The following is a 19,364-nucleotide window of genomic DNA, read 5'->3' on the forward strand; positions in this document are numbered from 1 at the left end:
ATCACACCAGCCCCTCCACGCAGGGAGAGCCTCCGTGGAGGAAGAGCCACCCCGGCACCGGGCATGTTGTCACTGTTTGGGACGCAATCCTGACGTGCTGGGACGCCTTGAGGTCATGAAGCAGGGCAGGAGGAAGGCCCCCAGTCCTGCATGGGCTGGCATCTGGCTGGACAGCTCACCCCTCCCAGACACAGAGGACAGGTTGCTGACACTGGCTTCCTACCACCAGACACCCCAAAGATAGTGGGAGCCCATCAGATAAAGGATAAAAGCACCCTGGGACGATGCTGTCTCATCCCCTATAGGAAAAGGGCCTAGTGGGCCATGGACGACAGCCCTGGGCAGGAGCAGGCAGCCAGGTGACCAGAGGAGGACAGCCCTGGGTCCGACCAGCCTCTCCCACGACGTGGGAGTCACCAGCTCTGCCCAAACAGCCTCCCTGGCAGGAGGTGAAGTCCTGTGACCCAGAGGACTGGGGTAACAGTCCTCTCTTGGGGGGTGGGGTCCCTGCCTGCTCTGCGGGAGGAGGGGGGGGGGTGTCTGCAGCCCTCTGCTCAGCCAGGCAAAGCCCAGCCAGCCTTATAAGGAGCAGAGCCGCCTGGCAACCCCGAGCCCAGGCAAGATCCATCCACACAGGGCACAGAGGCAGGGGGTGGGGGGCATGAGCAGCCAGCAGGACAGTGCCCAGGATCAGTAAAGCCAGAGGCCTGGGGTGACAACCTGGCACAGGCCATCTCTCCAGCCCCATTCGGCTAAAGAGCAAAACAAAAGAAAGCCTCAAGGATCTCTGTTGAGAACGGTCCCATGTCAGGGAATCAGCCCAGGATGGGTGCCAAGGGACAGCTGAGCCAGGACGAGGGTCCCCGGCCCCCATGGGAAGACACGAGGCAGGCTCCACCCCGGCTGCTGCGGCGGTGCTGAAGTGGTGTGGGGTCAGGACGTCCCTGGGGTGCTTTCCACACAGGGAGAGCTCGGACATCTGTGTGCCTCACTCGGCCACCAGATGGTCACTGCGACTCTGGGCACGCAGGACAGGCCTGGGGTGGGGCACTCCAACATGCTACCAGACTGTGCCACCACCGGGGTGATGGGAGGGGTGGGTGGCGCTGGCCGGGGCAGCCTGGTGCCAGGGGAGAACCTCTGTGGCCTGCGGAGAAGAGAAGAAGGCACCCACTCGGGTTGCCTGCGGTTTCCATCAGCACAGGGCAGGCGGCCGCAGGGGCCCCCGAGGAGAGGCCAGGAGGCTGGCGGCTCTGGACCCCGCAGCTCCCCCCTCGGCAGCAGCGATGCTCTCCTTCTTCCCACAGTGACCTGCTCCCTCTCACGTTCACTGCAGGTTTAAAAATAAACTCCCTTCTCTTAAACCAAGTACCTCCTCAACCTCACTCATCTTAAACAACAGTCTGCGAGCCAGCGTAGGCTTCTCCTGATGCGTGTTTACAATAAAGCATCATTACTAACGTGAGGGGCTCTCAGTGGCTGCCACCAAAGGGAGGAAGCGCAGAGGCAGCAGGAAGGGCCCCCTGCAGCACAGTCAGCATGGGCAGGGTCGGCGCAGGCAGGGTCAGTGTGGGCAGGGGTGGCATGGGCAGGGTCAGCGGACAGGGGTGGTGGAGGCAGGGTCAGCTCGGGCAGGGTCGGTGTGGGCAGGGTCAGTGGACAGGGGTGGTGCAGGCAGGGTCAGCTCGGGCAGGGTCGGTGTGGGCAGGGTCGGCGCAGGCAGGGTCAGTGTGGGCAGGGGCGGCATGGGCAGGGTCAGTGGACAGGGGTGGTGGAGGCAGGGTCAGCTTGGGCAGGGTCAGTGTGGGCGGGGGGGGCAGGGTCAGCATGGGCAAGGTCAGCAAGCAGGGTCAGTGTGGGCAGGGTGGGGGGGGCAGGGTCAGTGGACAGGGGTGGTACAGACAGGGTCAGCTCGGGCAGGGTCAGTGTGGGCAGGATGGGGGGGGCAGGGTCAGTGGACAGGGCTGGTGCAGGCAGGGTCAGCTCGGGCAGGGTCGGTGTGGGTAGGGTGCAGGGTGGGCAGGTAGGATCAGCACAGGCAGGGTCAGTGTGGGCAGGGTGGGGGGGGCAGGGTCAGTGGACAGGGCTGGTGCAGGCAGGGTCAGCTTGGGCAGGGTCGGTGTGGGCAGGGTCAGCAGGCAGGGTTGGCATGGGCAGGGTCAGTGGACAGGGGTGGTGCAGGCAGGGTCAGCTCAGGCAGGGTCAGTGTGGGCAGGGTAGGGGGGCAGGGTCAGCACGGGCAAGGTCAGCAGGCAGGATCAGTGTGGGCAGGGTGGGGGGGGCAGGGTCAGTGGACAGGGCTGGTGCAGGCAGGGTCAGCTCGGGCAGGGTCGGTGTGGGCAGGGTGCAGGGTGGGCAGGTAGGATCAGCACAGGCAGGGTCAGTGTGGGCAGGGTCAGCGGGCAGGGTCAGCAGGCAGGGTCGGCACGGGCAGAGTCAGTGGGCAGGGTCGGCGGGCAGGGTCAGTGGGCACGATCAGTGCAGGCCAGCACGCGTCCTCATCCAGAACCCCAGGAGACTGTGACTCCGGCTGCTGGCCCCTCCCTGCGTTTGTAAATAATCCCGTTTTTTTTTTTTAAGGGGGAAGTGGAGCCACCGAGCCACTCAAAACTAGGGCCTTTTGGGCCTTAGCTCGTCCAAGGCCACCCCAGCGGCCCACCCGTCCCCCAACAGGCAGCACCATGGCAGCCAGGTGGCCGCCCCACCACACCCCTGCAGGACCCTCACGTGTACAAGCGCTCATCCAAACTGTCCCCAGAGGCTGAAGTAGCATACAGGCCGTCTGTCATTGCCAGCACTTTGTGGACAATGACGGTCAACACTGCTTGAAATGGTTCCCGTGGAATTTGACGGTCTCCTCAGCCGTTCTGGAAACAGGCGAATGGAACTCCAGCGTGGGTTTGCGTTTCCCACAGACCTGAGGGGCCACAGCCTTCCACCAAAGTGCCGGGATCTCCGGACCACACGTCGCCTCCGTAAAATAATACACATTGCAATTCTGGGTTCTTGTGTCCTATGCTCATGGACTCTGAGGGCCACACGTCCTCCCTCAGGATTGAGCCACCGTAAGAGTCGGTGGTGCCCAACTGATCACACAGACGACAAGCGTGACTGAACACACCTCCTACAAGCCGTGGGGGGGCCCTGTCCCAGTCACCAGCCATGGCCTGCGAAGAAACATTAATTGCCACTCGGTTGAGGCCAGACTGGCATTGATCACATCCACCACGGGCTCAGGTCGGCCAGCAGAGGGGTGTCCCTGTCATCAGGGCCTCTGCCAAGTTCCATGGACACGCAGTGGGCTGTGTCACCCTGTCCACAATAGTCCCCATCCCTGGATCCTCCCTGGGGTCTCATGTCGCTTTGCACCCTGGGCAAGACTGGCCACGAGGGTGAGGCCCAGGGTGGGTGCAGGTGGCAGCCCCCATCCCCGGTAAAAGCTTGGCAGGTCACTTTCAGGAATGGGCCCCCAGTGCTGGGCACCCTGGGGGGTGAAGGCCTCTGCCCCACCTCCGACAAGGCCCTGGGTCAGGAGCTGGAGGACCTTTCAACACCCTCCTCACAGAGCAGACAGGCCACAGAGGGAAGCCATCGGGGGTGGGGAGCAATCAAGGCCTATGTGGGCACACGGCCACGTGCCGCCACCAGCATCCATGGGGCACAGCACACCCAGGGGCAGGAACGCGCTGGGCAAGCCTGAGCCCACCCCCAGGTGGTGCCCACCCCTAGGCCTCCACCCAACAAAACTTCTCTGAGGACCTCAGGCCTCACATGGACCGGGCAGACCTGAACCAGCCCCACAGACAGTCCTGGGCACTGGCAGGCAAATGTGGCCAAGATGGGCTTCCTCTGGACACAGGCCTGAGCAGGCCTCCCTGATGGGGTCTGGGGCAGTGAGCACTCCACTGTCCAGCTGGCCCCTCCTGGCTGGCCACAGGGTCTCAACTCCAAGCCGTGGCCTGGCTGCACCCTGTCCCCTCTGTATGGCAGCAAAGGACAGAGATCTCCCAGGACCCATTCTTTCTGGGAAGTAGGCAGGCAAGGGAGAACAGGGTATGGGGCCGCCAGGGCGGTGGGACGATGGAAAGGAAGAGGCCAGGGCAGCAGACTGCAACAGTCAAGAATCGGCTCTAACCCTGGGACCCAGGCCTGGAGAAGAGGGTCATCACAGTGTGAAATGCAATGGCAACAGGGCAGCATACGAGCCGGCAAGGGAAACCCAGCGGCCACGCCCCCATGGGCTTCATGTGCTGGGGGGAGTGTCCACACTGGGCACAGGCGACCCAAGGCCCAGCAGGCAGCGGCCAAGCAGCAGCCATGCCCCGCACCAGACCACACCCCACGTCTGCTTTTTAGGATGGACAGTCTCACCCCAGGCCGCGTCCCCACAGGACACCTCAAGACAGATGTGGACACACCAAAGTCACAATCAGCCGGGTGGAACACCCCAACCAAGGACAGTGTCTGCGGGGATGGGTGGGGCAGGACAGTCAATACCACCCTGCCTCGGGGCCAGCGGTTGCCACGTTGCAGGGGCTTTGGCCACCAATGGCCTCAGGACAGTGTCCCGAGTGGGTATGCCCCAGGCCTGAACATCTACGGTCTCGTTCCAGGCCAGCCGCTGGACCAGGGGGTGGGGTAGGGGGTCACCACCAGATAGACCCAGTGCAAGTGATGCACAGGGGCTGAGGGTAGCCGGGGGTGAGGGAAGGTCCACAGCTCACATCTGCCCCAGTGCTATGAACTGACGCCTCGGCTCCTCCCAAGTTGTCAGCAAGAGCCTTGGGGCCAAATCAAGACGGGACAGTAGGTGCTCAGTGCACACACCTGAAACACGAGCCACCAGCTCTCGGTCTGACTCCAGTGAAGAGACAGGAGCCCCCCACATTCAGCCCAACAAAACAGCTCTGAGTCACATGTGGCTGTGAGTGCTTATCATGCAGCTATTGCAAATTGAGATGTCATCAAAGTATAATAAATATATCCCAGGTTTCGAAGACACAGTAATTTATTTATAATTGTGTGAACCTCGTTAATAGTCTCGTATTTTACATATCAAAAAAACCCCACAATACTTTGGATGTATTGACTCAAATAACAATATTAAGGGGCACCTGGGTGGCTCAGTCAGTTAAGCGTCTGACTTCAGCTCAGGTCATGACCTCAAGGTTTGCATTCAAGCCCCGCGTCGGGCTCTGTGCTGCCAGCTCAGAGCCTGGAGCATGCTTTAGATTCTGTGTCTCCCTCTCTCTCTGCCCCTCCCCCACTCATGCTGTCTCTGTCTCTCTCTCTCTCTCTCTCTCAAAAATAAACATTAAAAAAATTTTAAAAAAAGAAAAATATTAAGATGAATTCCACCTGTTATTTTTACAGTGTCAACGTGGCCATTAAATCAAGTATTACAAGCGTAAACTCACATTACGTTCTTACAGGATAGTACTGCCTTAGAGCACCAGCTCCATGCAGCGGACTTGCAGCTGAGCCCCTGGGCAGAACTTGTGCAGTCAGACAGGGAACACCCAAGCTTTCAGTCTACTTCCTCCAGGAGGGTTAAGTGCTGGGAGAATGGATGAAACAGAACAGAACAGCCCTCACAAAGACTGCAGTTCAATTCCAGACAGGATTAACATGTCCTGCTCTTATTATAAGCATCTGCTGATGGCAAAAGTAAACCTTCTCTAGCGGAAGACAAAATCACCCACAACTTCAAATATCTCCACAAGCTTTAAACATGCCAGTCAAAAATTAATTTAAAAAATTAATTTTAAAAAATTTAAAGAAAGAAAAAAAAGTAGCAACGAACTCCCAATGGATCCAAATACTGTAAGCATCAGACAGACATTAACATTACTATGATTAGTATAGTTAAGAAAATAGACAACAAAAAGGGGGGGGGGGCATGCTCAAGCACAGAGGAGGGGAGGAGAGACAGAGGGAGAGAGAGAATCCCAAGCAGTCTCCATGTTGTCACTGCAGAGCCCAACCCAGGGCTTGAACTCATGATTGAGTCCATGACCTGAGCCAAAATCAAGAATTGGGCACTTAACCAACTGAGCCACAAGAAAGACTTTTAAAATTTATGTAATGTTTATTTATTTTTGAGAGAGAGAGAGAGAGCGAGCAAGCAGGGGGAGGGCAGATAGAGAGGGAGACACAGAATCCGAAGCAGGCTCCAGGCACTGAGCTGTCAGCACAGAGCCCAACACAGGGCCCGAACCCATAAACTGTGAGATCATGACCAGAACCGAAGTTGGACACTTAACCAACTGAGCCACCCAGGCACCCCAGAGACAGATTCTTAATTATAAAGAACTGATAGTTACCGGAGGGGAGGGGAGGGGAGGCGAGTGGGGAGATGGGTTAAATAGGTGATGGAGATTAAGGAGGGCGCTTGTGATGAGCACTGAATAATGTATGGAATTGCTGAATCACTATACTGTACCCCTGAAACTAATACAACACTGCATGTTAACTATACCGAAATTATAATAAAGGTTTTAAAAATTAAAAATGAAAATTCAGTAAAAAAGAAAATAGATAACCAAGGTTCACCAGAACTAAAATCCATGAAATAAGAACCAAATGGAATCTAGAGCTAAGAAATGAAATAGGGAACTCAATATATGGGGTTAACAGCAAATTAGACACAGCTGAAGATGGTACCAGTAAACTGGAAGGTAAAATCATAAGAAATATATAGACTGGAACACGGATATACAAACAGATGGAAAATACAGGAAAGAAGACACAAAGCTCACAGAACACAGTGGAAATGTCCAACCCATGTGTAATGGGATTCCGGAAGAGGAGGACATAAAGATGGGACAAAAGCAATATGCATAAAATAACACCCAAAAGTTTTCCAAAACCGAAGCAAGACATCCAGACATAGATTCAAGAAGTGCTATAAACCATGTGCAAGTTAAATCCAAAAAACACTGTGCACATTACGGCAAAATAAAACACACAAAGAAAATCTTAGAAGTAACATCACAAAAGGCAAGTAGGGATGGGTAGCTGGAGGTTAGTGTTCTAAGACCCTTACATGCCCAGGATGTGGTAGAAGTCAAAGATACGTGTCATAATCTCAGGTGAACAAGTAAAACTTACAAGAAAATGAATGACAAACTCCCAAGTGCAAAGTCCAACCTGCCCACCACTCTAAGAACGGTGCATCCAAACTACAGGGCAGACTTGTCCAAGACCACACCTCAGCTGTTAAATGTACCACCACACAGACACGCAAGGATGCAATGAAATAATGACCAAAAATTATAAATTCCCAGTGACGTTAAGTAAAAGAAAATGACAGGTGAAGCAAGCTTGCAGCATCACCCTACTGTGTGCCATCCTCCATCCTGCCCCCTTGACCATCCACCCTACAGCCCACACAGAAGCACAGCCATCCTGTTGCTCCAATAACCTACAGGAAGATGATGCACGTGTCCCTCCCAAGATCAGAATGGAATTCCAAATCCAACGTGGAGTCAGTGCTCAGTGGGCTCCCTTCCTCTGGTGGATGATGGTAAAGTCACTTCCCCAGCTCACGACAGAGACACAGACAAGCCATGCCTGACACCCCACAAGGATTCTCTGCCCCAACTCATGGTGTCTTTGCTCCAACAGGTGGGACCAACCCTGCAGCCCAGTAAAACCGAGGTCTGACACCCTGAGAATTGGGAGTCGAAAGAGCTGGTATCAGGGGGTGTCTCCTTGATGCTCACACCCTCGCGGGTGAGATGCCCCCACCTGTTCCACACCTACATGAATCTCTCACTTGAGACCAACATTTACCAATAGCCATGACCTGCCAGATAGCCATGCACCAGGCCCACAAAGGTGACCCTGGACATGACCTCTGCCCTCACATCTCAACCTTGAGGCACACAAACTGAGATGCTGTCCAGAAGGCAGAGAGGCTCCACACTAGCAGGTTGGACGTGGCCCCAGCCAACTGCTCCCACTGCTTCCAGATGTGTGTCCTTGGCCACAGGCTACTGCAGGGGCCTGAGTGTCCCAAGTCCTGGGGGCCAGTGTTAGGAGGGTCTCAGTGAAAGGCCTCTGTCTGGCAGACTGATGGGGTGAGGACTGCCTCTCTGGACATTGCCCTGCCGGAGGGCGGACTCACACTGCCACCCCATCAGACAGGTAAACCACACTGAGCACAGCGACCGGATCAGCTAACAACCACCTAAGGCCAACCTCCTCATCTCAACTACCTGTGCTGGCTTTGCCAAAACCCAAAGTGGTCCAGGAAGAGGGAATGAAATCCCTCAGTTCAGTAGCTCCCTACAGGGACAGAACAAATGAATAAGTTAAGTTAGTAAACAAACAGATGCCTTCAGGGCTTGCCCCTCACCCCCAACACCCCACCCCACCCCCCACCTCTGCTCAGCATCCCAGAGACAGGGGCCCTTCTCCAGGTGCAGGGTCTGGCCCCACTCAGCATCCCAGACACAGGGGGGCCCTTCCCCAGGTGCAGGGTCTGGCCCCATTCAGCATCCCAGGGACGGGGCGGAGGGGGGGGCGGGGGGCAGGGGAGAGGCCCTTCCTCAGGTGTAGGGTCTGGCCCCACTCAGCATCCCAGAGACAGGGGCCCTTCTCCAGGTGCAAGGTCTGGCCCCACTCAGCATCCCAGAGACAGGGGGCCCTTGCCCACCCAGGTGCAGGGTCTGGCCCCACTCAGCATCCCAGAGACAGGGGGTGCCTTCCTCAGGTTCAGGGTCTGGCCCCACTCAGCATCCCAGACACAGGGGGGCCCTTCCCCAGGTGCAGGGTCTGGCCCCACTCAGCATCCCAGGGACGGGGCGGAGGGGGGGGGGGGCAGGGGAGAGGCCCTTCCTCAGGTGTAGGGTCTGGCCCCACTCAGCATCCCAGAGACAGGGGCCCTTCTCCAGGTGCAAGGTCTGGCCCCACTCAGCATCCCAGAGACAGGGGCCCTTCTCCAGGTGCAAGGTCTGGCCCCACTCAGCATCCCAGAGACAGGGGGCCCTTGCCCACCCAGGTGCAGGGTCTGGCCCCACTCAGCATCCCAGAGACAGGGGGTGCCTTCCTCAGGTTCAGGGTCTGGCCCCACTCAGCATCCCAGACACAGGGGGGCCCTTCCCCAGGTGCAGGGTCTGGCCCCACTCAGCATCCCAGGGACGGGGCGGGGGGGGGGGGGGGGGGGCAGGGGAGAGGCCCTTCCTCAGGTGTAGGGTCTGGCCCCACTCAGCATCCCAGAGACAGGGGCCCTTCTCCAGGTGCAAGGTCTGGCCCCACTCAGCATCCCAGAGACAGGGGCCCTTCTCCAGGTGCAAGGTCTGGCCCCACTCAGCATCCCAGAGACAGGGGGCCCTTGCCCACCCAGGTGCAGGGTCTGGCCCCACTCAGCATCCCAGAGACAGGGGGTGCCTTCCTCAGGTTCAGGGTCTGGCCCCACTCAGCATCCCAGACACAGGGGGGCCCTTCCCCAGGTGCAGGGTCTGGCCCCACTCAGCATCCCAGGGACGGGGCGGAGGGGGGGGGGCAGGGGAGAGGCCCTTCCTCAGGTGTAGGGTCTGGCTCCACTCAGCATCCCAGAGACAGAGGGCCCTTCCCCATCCAGGTGCAGGATCTGGCCCCACTCAGCATCCCAGAGACAGGGGGTGCCTTCCTCAGGTTCAGGGTCTGGCCCCACTCAGCATCCCAGAGACGGGGGCCCTTCCCCACCCAGGTGCAGGGTCTGGCCCCGCTCAGCACCCCAGAGACGGAGCGGGGGGCCTGCCCAAGTGCAGGGCCTGCCTGCCTCCACCCATTCCCTGCTAGGATGCCCAGAGATGTGGACCTGAGAGCCAGGCTGTGGGAGCCTGGGAATGTGGCTGGTACAGCTGCAGAGAGCCATCGTATCTCAGTCAGAGTGGAGTGCACGTGCTCCAGACGGGTAGGCTTGCAGGGACTCAGGACTTACACACACACACAGTGGGGTGAGTTCCCGAAGCTCGTCCTCCAGCTCACCCCCCCACAGCGCCACTCTGCAGACAGCAGGTCTCGGGCACACCCCTCACCAACTGACCATGGCAAGTGCACCACTGTGGCCGGCACCCCTAGTCACCAGCACAGACCCTAGGAACACGTGGTCCCTGGCCTGCCCCCGCTCATCCAGCCTCACGCACTCCAGAGCCTCTCACACACCCCGTGATCCTCCCCAAGCCCACGGGCAGGAGCACGGCAGCCTAGTAGGGGTGGTGCTCAGCAGGGAGAGGTGGGGACCACTCCCTGAGACGGACGTTGCACAGGGCAGTGAGCCACGCCCCACAGGGCCTAACCACCCCAGACTCATGGGTCAGGGCCCTACTGCCCCGTCTCTGCCGCCCTCACAACCCCCTCCCTACCAGGGCACAGAGCACTGAGAAAAGTGCCAGCCTCGCTCATCAGCATCCTCAAGCATCCTCTGCCCATCTGGACACGGATGGGCTCTTCCCTCCTATGCCACGAGCACCCACGACTCCCCAGGTCAGGGCCGGGGCTCAGACTGCACGTGATCTGTACAAACAGATCATCAACTTCCTCCCAAGGCTATGCCACCCTCAAGGCCACCCGTTCTGGGGCCACAGTCATCCCTGCGACTCTGTAAACCGGACGTGGGGGGCGTCCCTGATCCAAGAAGGAGCCTGGGGGAGGCATCCTGAACTGGACACCGGAGGCCGTAGCAACCTCAGCACCCGCGCCAGCCTCACTGGACAAGAACGGCAGCACCTGCCCACGGCTACGCAGCCAGACACAGATTTCGTTCCCTCTGCCAGGCACAGCCTAGAAACACCCCCAATCCCTACAGATCCCCCACCTCCCAGCCCCCGACTGCATACGTGTGGACATGCACACTCAGGATACGCAGAGCAAGCGACCCAGTGGCGGGAACGGGCGCTCTTCCTCCAGAGAAACCCATTTCCTCTAGTGTCTTCAAGATGTTTCTCAGGAAGAAGCAAAGACACCGTTACACAGAGGTGCGCATGCCCAGAAGGCTGTGGTGCTCAGCGGGGACCCTCGCCCTTGGCCCTGCAGGGATGGCCACCAAAACCCAGGCTGGGCATGCGTGGCAGTTCTTCACCGCACAGCTATTTACGGTTGTCAAGAAATAGTACAGACGCGGAGGACAGCGGGGAGTCAGGTGGGTCCACAGGTGAAAAGCACCAGGCTGGGGTTTAATAAAACTCCCACGGTGAGGACCAGACGATGAAGGAGAATGGTCACCTTCAGGAGGCGAGCCTGGGGCCTTGCTTCCTTCTTCCTGTGTCCCCGATTCTCTGCAACCTGAACTTCACGAAGCTGTAAGCAGAGCAGCCCTCCGGCCACGCCCCTGCGCTGGGCTTCCCTCCCCCAGGGGAGGTGACCGTCTGCTTATTTCCTCAAGTGCCCCCTTCCGCGTCTGTCCCCTAAATGGCTGCAGAGTTTGCCTCCCTGGAGACAGAATTCCCAATTTTGCAAAAGCCACAAACCCCGAATGCCTCTCCTTGTTGGCTCTCTGGCTCAAGGAAGCAGAGGGGCAAGCGGGCAGAGAGTGCATACGGCACCTCCCACGTGCTGAGTGCCCGTACAGTGCCCGCTGGGCGCCGGGTGCACCTATATCGCCGGCTGGGCACCGGGTGCACCTGTAGCGCCCACCGTGTGCTGAGTGGCAGGACACAGGGTCCTCCCTGGAGGGTGGCGGTCAAGGTCACCCCTACCTTCGATGTCTGCACATGGGAGTTCACCCAAGATTGACAGTTTGGGAAGTAGATTCATGTCCAGGATGTGCCAGTAATAATGAGAGAGAGGAGGCTGGACGGTCGTTCCACTTCCTGGACTCTTTGGGATTTCCATGATGACAAGGCAGAAATACCTCTGCTGGGCCTCAGTGCACTTCCGGCACGGCTGGCCTTGCCTCTGATGTGAACGCCCCAGCCTGGCCAGGCACAGGCATCCTGGGTGGCCCCACGCCCTGGCCCCCGCAAGCTGCTGTCACCCCACCAGGCAGAAGACGAGGTGGAGGGTCAGGGAGATGCTCTGGCGACCCTACAGTGCTGCACACCTAGCCGCCTCCATTACACATTCCCCCAGGAAGCCCAGGAGCCAGTGCATGAGCCCCCGAGGGGCCAGGGGCCGCACGCCCCACTGGGCTTGTTCCCCAGAGGCTCCCCTCCCTGCGGGCAGCAGGTGCATCAGGCGTCACCCTCAGCACTCCTTGAGGGTGGGCCGGGCCCACACAGACCCCAGCACTGGCCCACGAACAACCCCACCCAGCACCCAAGCGTGCAGGGGCCAGGCAGAGCCCGGGGGTCCCCGTCACGGTGCTGTCACCAAGGAGTGCCACACGCCGAGGTCACCTGTGCTCACAGCCACCAGGACCAGCCAGTGGGGCAGCTCGGACCCTACAGGAGCAAGAGGCCCACGTGGTAAGGAAGAAGCTGACCTCGGACGCCATGCCATCCACGGGGGCCTCGAGGGGAACGCAGGTGTCTCAGAAGGAGACCACCAGCAGAGACACGCACGACCACCTGGTGGCCTTGGTGACCTCATCCTGGGCAGAGTGTGGGATCTCACCACGTGAGGCTCCCCGTAGGGTCTGGGCCGCGGTTGGCACCAAAAAGCAACTTCCCCCAGAGCTCCCGGGAAACTCTCCTTCCGGCCACTGGCTAAGCCCTGAGGCTGAGGGGCTTCTGTCGAGCCACTACCGTGACCACCGGTCTCTCCCAGCATCCAGAGTCACTGCCCAGAGCCCCGAACACCCTGTGGACCTCGGGACGTGCTTGCTGCCTCGGAGGCTGCTCACGGGAGCTGGCGTCTCTGACCCTGTCTACAGGGGAAGGAAGGGCCAGTGTCCACGCAACCACGGGGAGCCCTAAGGCCTCCCTGAACACAGCCCCAGCTCTGCCTGAGCGGAACTCACTTAAAGAGTAAAAGTCAACACCAAAGATAAAATAAAATCTCTCCGCAGTGCCAAAAATACCTCCCCTAGGGATGAGGGAGCAGGCGCCAGCTTCCACAGCAGCAACTGTTGCTATGGATACAGGGCTCCAGCCGGCAGGGGGGTGGGGACAGAGACGAGCGAAAAGGGACAAGAATGAGAAAGAGGGACAGAGGTGGGGAGGGAGACGGAGAGGGAGGAGGGGGCAGAGATGGGGGAGGGGAAAGAGATGAGGGAGGGGACAGAGGTGGGGGAGGGGACAGAGGTGGGGGGGTCAGAGATGAGGGAGGGGACAGAGGTGGGGGAGGGACAGAGATGAGGGAGGGGACAGAGGTGGGAGGACAGAGATAAGGGATGGGACAGAGGTGGGGAGGGGACAGAGGTGGGGAGGGAGACGGAGAGGGAGGAGGGGGCAGAGATGGGGGAGGGGAAAGAGATGAGGGAGGGGACAGAGGTGGGGGAGGGGACAGAGATGAGGGAGGGGACAGAGGTGGGGGAGGGACAGAGATGAGGGAGGGTTCAGAGGTGGGGGGACAGAGATAAGGGAGGGGACAGAGGTGCGGGAGGGGACAGAGGTGGGGGAGGGACAGAGATGAGGGAGGGGAGAGAGATGGGGGAGGGGACAGAGGTGGGGGAAGGAGACAGAGGTGGGGGACAGAGATGAGGGAGAGGACAGAGGTAGGGGGACAGAGATAAGGGATGGGACAGAGGTGGGGAGGAGACAGAGGTGGGGGAGGGACAGAGATGAGGGAGGGGAGAGAGATGGGGAGGGGACAGAGGTGGGGGAAGGAGACAGAGGTGGGGGAGGGACAGAGATGAGGGAGGGGACAGAGGTAGGCGGACAGAGATAAGGGATGGGACAGAGGTGGGGAGGGGACAGAGGTGGGGGAGGGACAGAGATGGGGGAGGGGACAGAGGTGGGGGGACAGAGATAAGGGATGGGACAGAGGTGGGGGAGGGACAGAGATGAGGGAGGGGACAGAGGTAGGGGGACAGAGATAAGGGATGGGACAGAGGTGGGGAGGGGACAGAGGTGGGGGAGGGACAGAGGTGGGGGAGGGGACAGAGGTGGGGGGACAGAGGTAAGAGATGGGACAGAGGTGGGGGAGGGGACAGAGGTGGGGGAGGGGACAGAGGCAGGACAGGAGGCAGGCTGGTCAGTGGTGAGAAGGGAAGGGACCAGCAGAGCACAGGGCAGCCCTGGCCCTCATGCCCATCCCTTGTGACCCAGGTCTGCAATACAGACTTCGGGGAGGCTGTGTGAACAGTAACTGCACCAGAAAGGCAGGCGGTACGGAGGACCGTCCGCAATCATGAGCGCGGGTCTGAGGGAAGCACAACACAGCCTGACCCCCCTTTCGCAGCTGACTCCCTCACCTAAAACTGTACCACCAGCAGGGGCCTGAGGAAGGGTCCTCTCCCACACTCCCTGCCTCCTGCTGTGGGGGCCCCGGGCCCTGGGGGACCCCACCTAGCACGTGAGGGCTACCGGCCCCTCGGGCCCCTCGGGCCCCCCGGACACATGTAGATCTGTGGTGGGCGGACAGGGGTATGTGCGCCACCCCTCCAAGAGCCAGGCCCGGGATGGGAGCTGTGAGCCTAGGAGCCTGTCCTCCTGCAGCCCAGGGGACCACGTGCTGGGGCCAGCCACGCCCGCCCAGAGGTTCTGCCCCCATGGGCCCTGCTCCAGGCTCCCTCCAGAGGCCTCCCTGTCCTTCAGAAGCTGCCCGACCTGGGCCTCAGGCCGTTCTTCGCCACAGGAGGCTACCGTTCCCAGGAGGGCTCCGGGCACCTCACTCGCAGCCATCAGGCCTTGTCCCGAACCCTTTCCACATCACCCTCCAACGTCCCCTCGTCCCCACTGACCAGGCCAGGCGCTTAAGACGCCCATGTGTCCCAGTGAACAGAGCCCCTCCCCTCCAGCACCCACACCACACACCTGCCCCTGAGGAGCCCAGCACCCGGCCTGGCCAGCCAGCCGGGTGGCCTCTCCAGGGCCTCGGCTGCACGCTGTCCCCTGGGGGGCAGGATGGCTTCCTGTGGCTGCCTCAGCAAACAACACACACTCACTCTCAAGTCTGAGAGCCAGAAGCAAGAAAGAAGCCTCACGGCCAAGTCAAGGTGATCTACACAGGGCCGCTTCCTTCTGGGGCCCCTTGGAGAATCCGTCCCTTTGTCCACCTCCCAGAGGTCACCACATCCTGCTCTTGTAAGGACCCAGGACCTGCCCGCCAGGCTGGTGTCACTGCTGTGACTTCAGCTCAGGAGGCTCCGTCGGCAAAGCACGCTCCAGGCTCCGGACAGTGCCTCCCCCAGGTCAGACTCCCGGCCCCCCTCCACACAGCCCCCAGGAAGGGTCCTCCCAGCCCCAGACGGCAGGGGCTCCAGCCCACCCTCCCCCAGCAGAGGCGTCACTGTGGGGGTTCTGAGTGACCAATGTGGAGGCCGTCTCCGACCTTACAGCCTTCAGGCTTCATGGGCCTGGGAGTCCCTGTGCCCCCAAGGACAAGTCAGCCCCTCCGGCTGCAGCAAGGACTCAATGAGACCAAGCATGGCAGCACGGGGCCTGTGAGCGTTCAGGAAATTGCCGCAGCTGTTATCACAACCATTAATAATTACACTCGCAGACGAAGGTCTCTGGAAACCCTCGTAACTCAACCTCCACCCAACTGCACCTATCCCAGCCCCACCCCCACTGTGTTCCTTCCCCCAAAGAGGCAACCTCGAAGAAACCCTTTGACAAAAGGCCATCAGCTGTGGCGCACCTGCCGGGAACACCCAGGAGTGTGGGGCCGCTGGCAGTTCCTGCCCCGCCCAAGGAGCAAGCCATTGCGACCCTAGTCCTCTGCTCCCAGACGCAGGGCAGCCTGAAAGGGCCCATCATTCCCACGGAAGCACCCACATGGCAGGCTGGCCTCTTCCCAGCCGCACCCCTAGGCCAGCAAGAGCCATCACCTTCAACGACACTGTGCCACATACCCAGCAGCCATCAAGCAGGGAGCCACTGCAACACCAGGCCCGGGGGGCAGGCGTGCGACACATCGGCGGCAGTCCAGCCAAGCCCACCAGGGCCTGACCGTGCCGGCCGGGCGGTGACCCCTCTGTTGGGCGGCCAGGCGCCCATGCCAAGCCCCTGTGCCCCAGACCCCTTGGGACCTCTCCCCGGGGCCTGTGGCCAGGAGTCTGTCCCCGGCTGCATCTGAAGGGCAAGACCCCACTGTGACCTCTGGCCGGGCTCACGGCCCTGGAAGAGGCCCGGCCGGTTCCAGGTGGAAAGCTGGCAGCGGGGCTGTCTCAGCTCCACCTTGCCAGGCCGCACAGGGCCCTGCTCTGCTCACAGACACAAAGGGCCTGCCTCAAAAAACGGCATCTGTGAGCCGCTCCAGGAAGCAGCCTGCAGGGCCAGAACGTTCCAGTGTCACCATCTCGCTCCCTCTGGGAACAGAGCAGGCCTTTGTCTGCTATCATGGCAGTCATCAAATATTTACAGGGGCTCACGGCCCATTTCAGGCAGGCCGGCAGTGAGCCAAATGCCGGGCTTCCCGGACACACAGAGGTGAAGGTGATCAGGCGGCTGCCCCCTCCCCAGGCCCGAGCGTGCCCACCGCGGTCTGGTCCTCGCTGGCTGCACACGGAGCCCAGGGCCGGCCGGGGTCGGCCAGCTGTCCATGCCTGGGCCTCCAAGGGAGCCGGAAGCAGTGACGTGCGTGTGCATCCACCCGGGTGGGCACACAGGCACCTCGTGCTGCGGAGGACCAGGGAGAGAGCAGCACGACGCCCACGCCCACCACAGCCTGCCTCTCGCCTGTAACATCCAAACCCGGCTGCCCCTGTGTCAGCAGCAGGCATGTGGTCCCACAGACCAGGGACCCCAGGCACGGTGGGAAAGGGACAGGAGGCCAGCCGGTGCAGCCGGGCCGAGCGCCGAAGGGCATCCTGACGCGCACAGGAAACAGCACACACACCGTGCGGGCCACGTGTGGGTTCCAGGGCGCACACGCCACCTCCCGGACAGCATGTGGGCACCCTCCCAGAGCCCAGGGCACACATCTGCACCCGGCGGGGCCCCGACGCCCTGACCGGCTTCCAGCAACGCTTCTTCTAAAACAACGAAGCCAGGGCGCCTGGGTGACTGTCGGTTGTGTCCGACTTGGGCTCAGGGCACGATCTCGCAGTTCCTGGGTTCAAGCCCCGTGCAGGGCTCTGTGCTGACAGCTCGGAGCCTGGCGCCTGCTTCAGATTCTGTGTCTCCCTCTCTCTTTGCCCCTCCTCCGTTCGCACTCTGTCTCTCTCGGTCTCTTTCTCTCTCAAATATAAATAAAACATAAAAAAAAAAAAAAAAAAAAAAAAAAAACGGAGCCACGAGCACAGCACCCTCAACCATTCCACATGTGCAGAATCCCACCTGCCCCCCTGTTTTAGGGGCGCCTGGGTGCCTCAGGTGGTTAGGTGTCCGACTTCAGCTCAGGTCATGATCTCACCGTCTGTGGCTTTCAGCCCCACATGGGGCTCTGTGCTGACAGCTCAGACCCTGGAGCCTGCTTCAGATTCTGTGCTCCCTCTGTCTCTGCCCCTCCCCTGCTCGCACGCACATGCTCTCTCTCTCTCAAAAATAAGTAAATGTTAAAAAAATTAAGAAAGAAAAAAGAAAAAACAAAACAAAACCATTCACTATTTTCACCTGCTTTTGCTTCATCTCATTTCTAGCTGATGTCCCGCAACTGGTCCACCCCATCCCTGGAGGGGGGGCACCTCCCACTTTTGCCTAACTTTCCTTCCACAAACCTGCACAGACACCCCCCCCCGCCCAGCCCTGGGGAGCCTCCCTGCAGGCGCCGTGGGCACGCCATCCAGCAGGCATTCACCGACCTGCCACAGGCAGCCAGGAGGACAGGAGGGAGCAGACAAGCCCCCAGGGACTGCACCCACACCAGCACATGGTGTAGGTAGGGCAAGTGGTCCACTGGTGCCCAAAGGCCAGGAATCCCATCCACAGGTATCCGGGGATGCCCCACCTCATGCCCCCCAGCACCTCCTGCCAGGGTCTCTGCCCTACCCCTCCCAACCCCAAATCACTCACAGGAGCACGCCTACAGTAACAGACAAACCCCGGTGTTCTCCTTCCCCCCATGGTCACACCAGCCCTCCTGGCCTCCCTCCCCCTTCCCACGTGGCCGCTCCAGGGTCAGGGCTGCACAGTGCCCCCACGCCTGGGCCACGAGACCTCGCCTAGAACCTCAAACGTCCAGTTCAGCGGTGGCTGTCACAGGAAGAGAACACTCTGGCTGGGATGCTCCCAAGGAAACGTCTAGAAGCCTGCCAAAGGACAGACGGCCACCACCCCTAGGAGCTTCTGTCCCTCAAGCACCCCAACAGTCCATGTGACAAGACAGCCCCATGTCATGCTAGAGGAACACACGCTAGTGTGGCTCACACATGTGTCAGGGCAAGGTGGGGTGTGGTCTGTGTCCCCAGGACCCAAAAACATGCAGCCCTCTAGACCATTCCATCAGGTCCCCTAGGACCAAGCCCTGTTCTGCCTGCGGCCGTCCAGAGCCAGACCTGGGGAACCAACTCCCCTCTAGGAGCACGGACGGCCCAATGGCCTGGGGCCCCTCAGGCTGTGGACAAACGATGACTCTGTGGTCCCCGCAGGTGGGTCACTGGTATTGCAAGGCGTAGGAGGACAGCGTTTCCCTAAACCCAAGCAAATGGGGCCCCCAAAGCCCCCCAGTGCTGGCAGCCCTGCCCGGCCCCTGCCCCACCCCCTCTCCCCCTAGACTCTGCAATGCTTCCTCTGAGACAACCAAATACTCTCTCTCGCTCAACACTCGAAGGAGGAGAAACCCTGGGAACCTGTCCAGGCAGATGTCAGGGGACTGCTGGTGGCCAACCTAGCAAGGTGACGTCCCAGCTTGAAGGCACAGCACGGGGGGCCCAACAACAGCCAGGCTGAGGAGTTTCACCCACAGGGCACAAGAGAAGGCACCCGGATTTATCAGCCACTCCCCCCAATACCCCCCCACCCCACCGCCTGCACCCAGCCACGGGCAGGGCCGGGGCTAAGCCCACCCTGAGCTCGCCCCCGGGGACAGGGGAGGCTGGTGGCCCCCTCGCCCCTGAGGCGGGTTCTCGCCAAAGCTGGGGCAGGTAGGGGACGCAGGCTGTCCGTGGTGAGTGATTCACCATCACTGCACACGTTAGTCAGACGCTCCAGTCATGACTTTGCAAAAATACCAAAGAACATGAAAAAGACCAAGAAGGGCAGGTGCCCAGGTGAACACCACTATGTCACAGGAAGGGGCCCGGGGCAGGTTTCAGCATCAGTCACATCATGACCTTCCTAGGATCTCACGTGCCTGGAAGTACCCCAGCAGTGGCCTCCCTATCTGTCCTACAGCCCCTGCCTACTGCAGGGGCCCAGGGCTGGCCCACAGACGGGGTGGAGCGAACAGGACCA

General features: G+C 60.3%; 1 protein-coding gene across 10 annotated transcripts in view; it reads right to left on the reverse strand.

Moving 5' to 3' along the window:
- The window catches only part of WNK2 (WNK lysine deficient protein kinase 2), a 132,744-nt gene that overhangs the window by 98,900 nt on the left and 14,480 nt on the right, over positions 1-19,364 (reverse strand). The gene's annotated exons all lie outside the window — the stretch shown is intronic.

Source organism: Neofelis nebulosa, chromosome 12 (genome assembly GCF_028018385.1).
Source record: "Neofelis nebulosa isolate mNeoNeb1 chromosome 12, mNeoNeb1.pri, whole genome shotgun sequence".
Taxonomy (NCBI): Eukaryota; Metazoa; Chordata; class Mammalia; order Carnivora; family Felidae; genus Neofelis; species Neofelis nebulosa.